Source organism: Nannospalax galili, unplaced genomic scaffold (assembly GCF_000622305.1).
Source record: "Nannospalax galili isolate Female #2095 unplaced genomic scaffold, S.galili_v1.0 scaffold2017, whole genome shotgun sequence".
NCBI lineage: Eukaryota > Metazoa > Chordata > Mammalia > Rodentia > Spalacidae > Nannospalax > Nannospalax galili.
In genome coordinates this window covers 142,039-149,656 of record NW_008339716.1, presented here as the reverse complement: position 1 = coordinate 149,656, position 7,618 = coordinate 142,039, and the positions used below count along the sequence as shown (strand labels likewise).

General features: G+C 39.0%; 1 pseudogene; it reads left to right on the top strand.

Moving 5' to 3' along the window:
* The first annotated feature begins 2,605 nt into the window (after positions 1-2,605).
* On the top strand, positions 2,606-3,537 carry LOC103735219 (annotated as a pseudogene).
* Positions 3,538-7,618: the final 4,081 nt, after the last annotated feature.

The window sequence follows — 7,618 nt, the reverse complement described above, 5'->3', positions numbered from 1 at the left end:
GTAAGGCCTAAACAACCAGTGTATCCATAATATGTTTATATGTCAATGAATTGGTTTGTAACTTTGTCCTCTTTCAATTACTCCTCCAATATCTATACACAGATATCTCTGAATTTAAAATGCCTATTGAATGAAAGATATTTTTTATTTTAAAATATTTTTATTATTCCAAGGAGAGGAAATTTTTAACACATCTTCCTAGAAATAACTTGAAGCAGATCCGTCAAAAATATGCATAGGCAATGAAGTTTAAGGGAAGAACAGTAGGAATAAGAAATCAAAGACCGTATTCAGCAATAAAAGAAGGTGAAATACTGAAATTTGCAGGTAAATGGATGGATCTAAATAATGTACAACAGTCTCTACTGCACAAAATAACTACCACCATCATGACTACAGCAGTGCCTGATTGCTAAACATCATCACGACAGGGCTTGTGGTCAGTAGTGCTCAGTCAATAAAAGAGGGGTTAGCAAGGTCATTGGACCCTCACCAGAGTTTCCAGCCACTCATCCAGGCTAACTGTATGTAATTTGGCCCTAATCACACATGGTCTCCTGGATTTGCGGATGGCTAAAGTAAACAATCTGGGCAGGCTAGGAAGAGAAGGCTTGACTCATGATAGGTAAAGGCTTTGCAGTGTGCATACCGTCAGGTCATTCATACATCTAGGCAACCCCCCAGCTATCTTGGTAAGTAGTTCAGAAAATTCATTGGCTCCAAAGTAAAACTATAAACAAACATTGGTTGGAAATTGAAATATTAAAAGGGAATAAACATTGCTTATTATCCCCAGGAAAAGAATCCTTACAACACAGAGAAAAATTGTTAGTTATTATGTCTCATAACTATTAAAAAAGAAAATGAGAATGTAAAAGATGTTAAAATGATGTGGGAATAGAGATATTTTCCAAAATATAGAGAAAAATGAGAAAGTAACGGAGGTCTGTGTAGCTTTGGTATGATCTATAAAAGATGAGACAAAAATAATACACACATAATCTTAAAATTTCGAAGGTCATAGTTAGTCAACTACTTTAAAGAACAAAATATATATGTAGTCATGGTTTGTCTGAGACCATTTGGTTTTTTATGCAAGCTTTATCTACATAGCACATGATAATTAAAAGAACCAGACTGGTGGAACTAATGTTACAGAATGTTTAACAACCATACTTTGAGGCCGATACTAATATGGTCAGAGGGACTTAAAGGACAGTTTTTGGCCCTTGCCCTCCAAGCTCATCTAAGTTCCAGGGGATTATGAACATCACTCAAAACATCTTGTAACTGTGATGAGTCATTTGTCCTCATGTTCAAGGAGGACATGGAGACCCCACCAGATGGACTTGAACCAGTGTCCAGTCTACAAGAGGAGGGTCAACTCAGGAAACATCTCATTCCTGCTTCCAAGTAAAGCCAGATCAGAGAAACAACTCATTCATGCTTCCAAGTGAAGCCAAACATGGTTGAGCAGGACCTTTGACTTATCTTCACATAGATGGAAAAGAGCCAGGAACTCCTCCTAAGCCCATGTGACCCCTGAAGAACAGATCCTCAAATGACCTTAAATATAAAAATAAATTAATTTGGGCCAACTGTATGGTCTTAAACACCCAAAAGTAAAGTATAACCAAAGAGTAAAGTCATTAGTATATTTCTTTAAGAGTTCAAGGAATTACATTCTCAGACATTAGGCTTAAGTCCATATAAAATTTATTTAGACAACTATCTCTCATTGATGATTTTGTTCTGAATCAGAAAGTGCTGCTAAGGTATAAGATTCAAATCTTGGTCTGCAATACTGTAGTGCCCACCTGTAACTAAGGGAGACAACCCGCTATTTTTCTGAAATGATGGAAAATTTGTTTTCTTCCCCTAACTAGTACACTTTGAAAGAGAACTGACACTGATTCTAACCATTCCAAAAGTTATCAATGTGCCTGAAAGCAAATTCTGAATCCAGACAAAAGAAAAAAGAGGAGGAAGCCAATAGAAGGATGCTTTTGGAAGTTTGCAGCAAGAAATTCCAGTGGATTCTCATATGAACAGTTGAAATTTTCCCTGTTCTGAGTTTTTCTAGTTCCCTGTCTGGAACTTCTAATGCTAGATATACTGCCCTTACTCCTCCTACACATCTCTTATTCACCAGTCAAGGACTTTCTTTTCCCCCTAGAGATAAGACATATGCAATTTGGGAAACTTTTAGATATGCCCACTGAAGGGGTACCCAAGTGCCTCAATATGCATCCCTGCTCATCATGGAAGAAGCCAGAGCGGTCTGTGTCCTTATTCCCTATCTGCAAATAGGTTAACCTCCTCAGAGGATGGTGTAATAATAATAGGAGGTAGGAACAGGCTAGCAGTTAGGGTAAAAAGACAGCAAAGGAAAGTAGCCAGTTTCTTGGCTAAAAGTCAAAATGACGTTGGGTCTCTTAGCTACATACTCTATTAGAAAGGCCAAAAATGTGGAAAGTGTTTGAGAGCTCTTATATAATCCTTAAAAGATTTTAGGGCTACCATTTCAGAGGGGGGAATGTTAGAGTAGCAAAGCCACATTTGAAAAAATAATAGCTCTGTTCTTTTTAAAAGACACAATTTAATTATGACAAACCACACAGTAACAACATTTGTCCTACTGGGACTGACTGATGACCCACAACTGAAGACTGTGATTTTCATCTTTCTGTTTCTCACCTACATCTTGAGTGTACTTGGGAACCTCACAATCATTTCCCTCACCTTGATGGATTCACACCTAAAAACAGCCATGTACTTTTTCCTTCAAAATTTCTCCTTCTTAGAAATCTCACAACTGCCTGCATCACCAGATATTTACACAATATATAAACAGGTGACAAGACAATTATATATAATAACTGTTCCATTCAATATTTTTTTACTGATCTTCTTGGTGTGACTGAATTTTTTCTCCTGGCCATCATGTCCTATGACCGATACGTAGTCATCTGCAAACCCCTGCATTATGTCACCATCATGAACAGCAGTGTTTGTAGAAGACTCATTCTCTGTTGCTGGACAGCTGGCGTGTTGGTGATCCTCCCTCCACTTAGCCTGGGCCTCAATCTGGAATTCTGTGACTCTAAGGCCATTGACCACTTTGTCTGTGGTGCATCCCCGCTTCTGAAGATCTCATGCACAGAAACGTGGCTTATAGAGCAGATGGCTATAGGTGGTGCTGTGTTAACCTTCATCATGACCCTTCTTTGTTTAGTGCTTTCCTACATATACATAATGAAGACAATCATAAGATTCCCTTCTGTCCAGCAAAGGAAAAGGGCCTTTTCTACCTGTTCTTCCCATATGATTGTGGTTTCTATCACCTATGGCAGCTGCATCTTCATCTATGTCAAACCATCAGCAAAGGACTCAATGGCCATTAACAAGGGTGTGCTAGTGCTAACTACATCCATTGCTCCCATGCTGAACCCCTTCATTTACACCTTGAGGAATAAGCAAGTCAAACAGGCCTTCAATGCCTCAGTCAAAAGAATTGCATTCTTCTTAAAAAAGTAAGAAAATTTGCTACTGTAAAGAAGTAACTTCTCATTATACTTATAAGCTATCCATATACTGTATCTTAAAATTTTTTAACTTTTGTTTCCTGAGAAACAATTTCATGCTTATATTTCTCAATAATTATATAGTACACACTTTCAGGAAATAAAAGAATGACCACACCAACCAAATAAACAATGTAGAAACAAGCTCCATGAGTAATTGTACTTAATGTCTGCTCTAACTCCAGCTTTCACGTGCTTCTTTGCTCCTCGCATCATCTTGGATGATGATCAAGGACAGCTCCAGCTTGTCCTTGATATCCTTGGAGAATCAATTTCAGGAAAACCCATGAGGAAGCTAGAAGTCAAGGATGCCCAAGTCCCTTTTATTAAATGGCTCAGTATTTGCAAATGCCTATGTGGCTCCTCTTGTGCACTCTAAATATCTCTATATTAAAAGTCCCTAACGCAAAGTAAGTTCTATGTAAATAGCAATAGTGTGAGGGATTATGACCAAAATCTGTGCATGCTCATTATATAGATAATTTTTTAATCTAAACATTTCTCCCCTTTAGTTTTATGCCCTGTGGATATGGAGGGACCACTGGCACGTTACATTTTACCATAAACAATAAACCAATGAAAAGGAATGTTTTCAGGACAATAGACTTGATATTACAGGTAATACTTGAAATTTGTGGTAGTAATGTTGTTAATGGTTTCATCTTTACCTTTAACGAAATTAATAACCACAGAAACTTATTATTTTATTATATGCAGTAATAAATTCCCATGATGTTTTGTTTTATCCTCATTTTATAGCTAGAAAATTGAAATTCAAGGGTTAAACAATGCCTATAAGAAATGTCATCATTTACCTGACCTCTTCATTGTGATTAATACAGTATTTGATGTTTTACTTATGCACACCTAAGAAAAAGATAGCCTTAAGTACACCTTAGGAAAATTTTATATGATAAAGAGAAATATGAATGAATTAAAGTAAACTAAAAAATTAGGTGAGTTTAAAGGGAAACATGCAAAATACATCTATTTTTTAATAATTTTATAGAATTTTGTGAATTTCATAACATATTTTATCACATTTAAATCCCCTCCCATACACACACACACACACACACACACACACACACACACACACTCATATGTCCTTGTGACCCAGAGGATTCTTCCTCTGAGCCTGTGATGACAAGCCATTGACCTGCCTCCTTCCCATGCTCGGCAAAGAAGGCACTCCCCTTCCCTCTTTCAGCCAATCGTTGACCATAGCTGCCTGCAGGAGAGGGGCTAAGGGTATAAAAGCTGGGAAAGCCAAGAGGCTGGTCCTTTGCCATTTCCTAAGGCTGTCTGGAACCACCCAATTCATGTCTGGGTGTGGACATTCAAACACTGTGGTGAGTGGAGGGGCGCCTGCTTGTCTGTAAGTAAACCCACACTCTAAGCTCAGTTAGCAAGTCCAATAAACTCGATAAAATTCTTCAAACTGGTGTTTCAGGAATTTTTTCCTCAGGTTGTTTCAGGGACTGTGGGAGGAGGGGATTGGATGCCACGTGCACCACCAAGTAGTGAATTTGACTTACAGACCTGTAGAGTCAAATTTGTGTCCCCAAATGCCCTTTGGTGTAGGTTCATCCACACCAAACACCTAATTTTTTAGTTTACATTAATTCACTGGTACATCTCTTAGTCATATATACTTTTCCTAAGGTGTACTATAGAGTGTCTTTATGCTAGGTGTGCATAAGTAAAACATCAAATACTGTATTAAACAGAAAGATGGGGAAGGTAAATGATGACATATCTTACAGGCAATTTTTAGCAATAATCTCATCCTTAAATGAGACTGACTTCCCCTGACCAGCAGCCATCAGTTGCCAAGAGTTCCTCACCTTTCTTCCCCAAGTTTCCATGTCCATACTGGGATTTAGTCTGGCTTGAACTTTTGTGGGACTTGTGCATATAGCATGACATTTTAACCTAAGAGTTCATGATTTATAAGAACTGAAATCTTTATATTGTAAAATAGTATATTTGATAGTAAATTTACAAAATTAAAAGTTAAACTTTAATATAGAACAGTTACGAGACAAAGGAGTTAATCAAATTATCAATATTGGGCAATTGAGATGGCTCAGCAGGTGAAAATGCTTACCCTAAAAGCCTGAAGGCCTGAATTACATCCCTGCATCCCACAATGAAAGGAGAGAACCAACTCCTGAAAGTTGTCCTTTGGCTTCCACATACACACCAGGCATGCACACGTACATGAACATACACACATACCCAAATAACAACAAATAAAAGAATTCTTAATTTAAAAAAAATTAAGTCTATAATGTACGCTCTGAAGAAGTTTAAAATGTAATTATTTATGAGTCAGTGTTCATGGAATTCAATACAGGAATATAACAAATGTTCTTGTTCTGAGGCCAAACCAAGTGAGACCACAGCAATGTGCTTTACCTGTAGTAAGCTATGAGAAATATTTTTAAAATCACTGGTTGTGAGCAATTACTTTTCATTGAAGTTAGACTCCATATTAAATACTGGGCCACCTTAATCCAATTTCGACCCCTTTCCCCATCTGCATTTCCCTATAGTTGCCACTACACACTGAATTTCATGCATTCTGTCATGTGTTTACTCAAAGTAACCTAAAGAAGAGCTTTCTCATGTGTAACACTGGTACTTTAAGGTACTAATCCTCCCAAGTGGAACTACAGTGTAGTGCTGGCCTGCCACCATTTCTCTCCTCCCCTTTGGGTCCTGTATAATTGAGTTGACGTGGGTCCTGTGCTTGATGCCCAATGGCCACAAATTCACGTGTTCAAGCTTCCAGTGGCCTGACAGCCTCTGCTCCCCTGTGTCCATGAATTAGTCCTTGCTCTGACAATCTTTCTGCCTCCTCTGCTTGATGTCCAATGGCCACAAATTCACGTGTTCAAGCTTCCAGTGGCCTGACAGCCTCTGCTCCCCTGTGTCCATGAATTAGTCCTTGCTCTGACAATCTTTCTGCCTCCTCTTCCACAATGGGTGGGTGAAGTTCCATATAGCAGTCCTATCCTACACTCTGCAATCACTTATTCTTTAAAACTTGGCCAGTTGTGGCCTTCTGTGTGCATTGCACTCTCTTGTATAAGGAAGCTTTACTGGTGAAAGTCGAGGGATGCAACAGTTTTCTTTTTATTCCTTGTTCCGCTATGATCCATGAGTCTTTGTTGTAGAAGTTCAACTGTAGGTGTGTCACCTAGTACTGGACATCTCTGAGACATATGTTCTCTGTGTCTGGCCAGTTTTACAGTTCCACAGTAGCCATCATCTGTTGCAAAAAGAAACGTCTTTGATGAGTGTTGTAGGGTATGCTTGTCTGTAAATATAAAGATAGATATTTAGCAAATACTAAGAAACGCCATTTGTCTAGAGGTATGAAAAAGCAATAAGAGGTTTTCACTAGGATCTATGTCTCCTCCTGCCATTTGGATTTGGCTGAGTTTAAAGTGCCACCCATGAGATTGCATCCATTGAGGCTGCTACTTGGTAAGGGAAAGAATGCCTCACATACACTCTCTAGATGGGCTGACGAGATTTCAGTGTGTGAATTAACAATGAAGGACATTTGGATACAAATGCTTGACAGAATAGGACTTAACATATATGGCAGGAAAAATGAGCTCAAGTGGGGTTTGGGGAAGGCATACCTGGTGGTGGGAGTCTAAATTTCATAACTGTTATATGAAAGTACAAAAGCTCAATAAAAATATTTTAAAAATAAGAAATAGTTCCTGGAGCCAGCAGCTTGCCTGGGTGTGTTTGGCTGCTGTGCCCACTGCCCCTTGATTCCCCTAGCCTCATTCAACCTCCCAGCTTCCCCACCCAATCTCTCCTCCTAGGAAGGGAACTGGCACATTTCGTGTCTTAGCCTCCAAGACCTCAGGACTGACCTCTTGGTGCAAACTCTGCACTGCTTCCTCATCCTTTGCTTACAGAACAAACCAGTTAATCCCTCTAGTCACCACCTCCCTTTGCATCTCTCAGCAGCCCATCCCCACAGCTTCCTGGGGCCAGCAGCTTGCCTG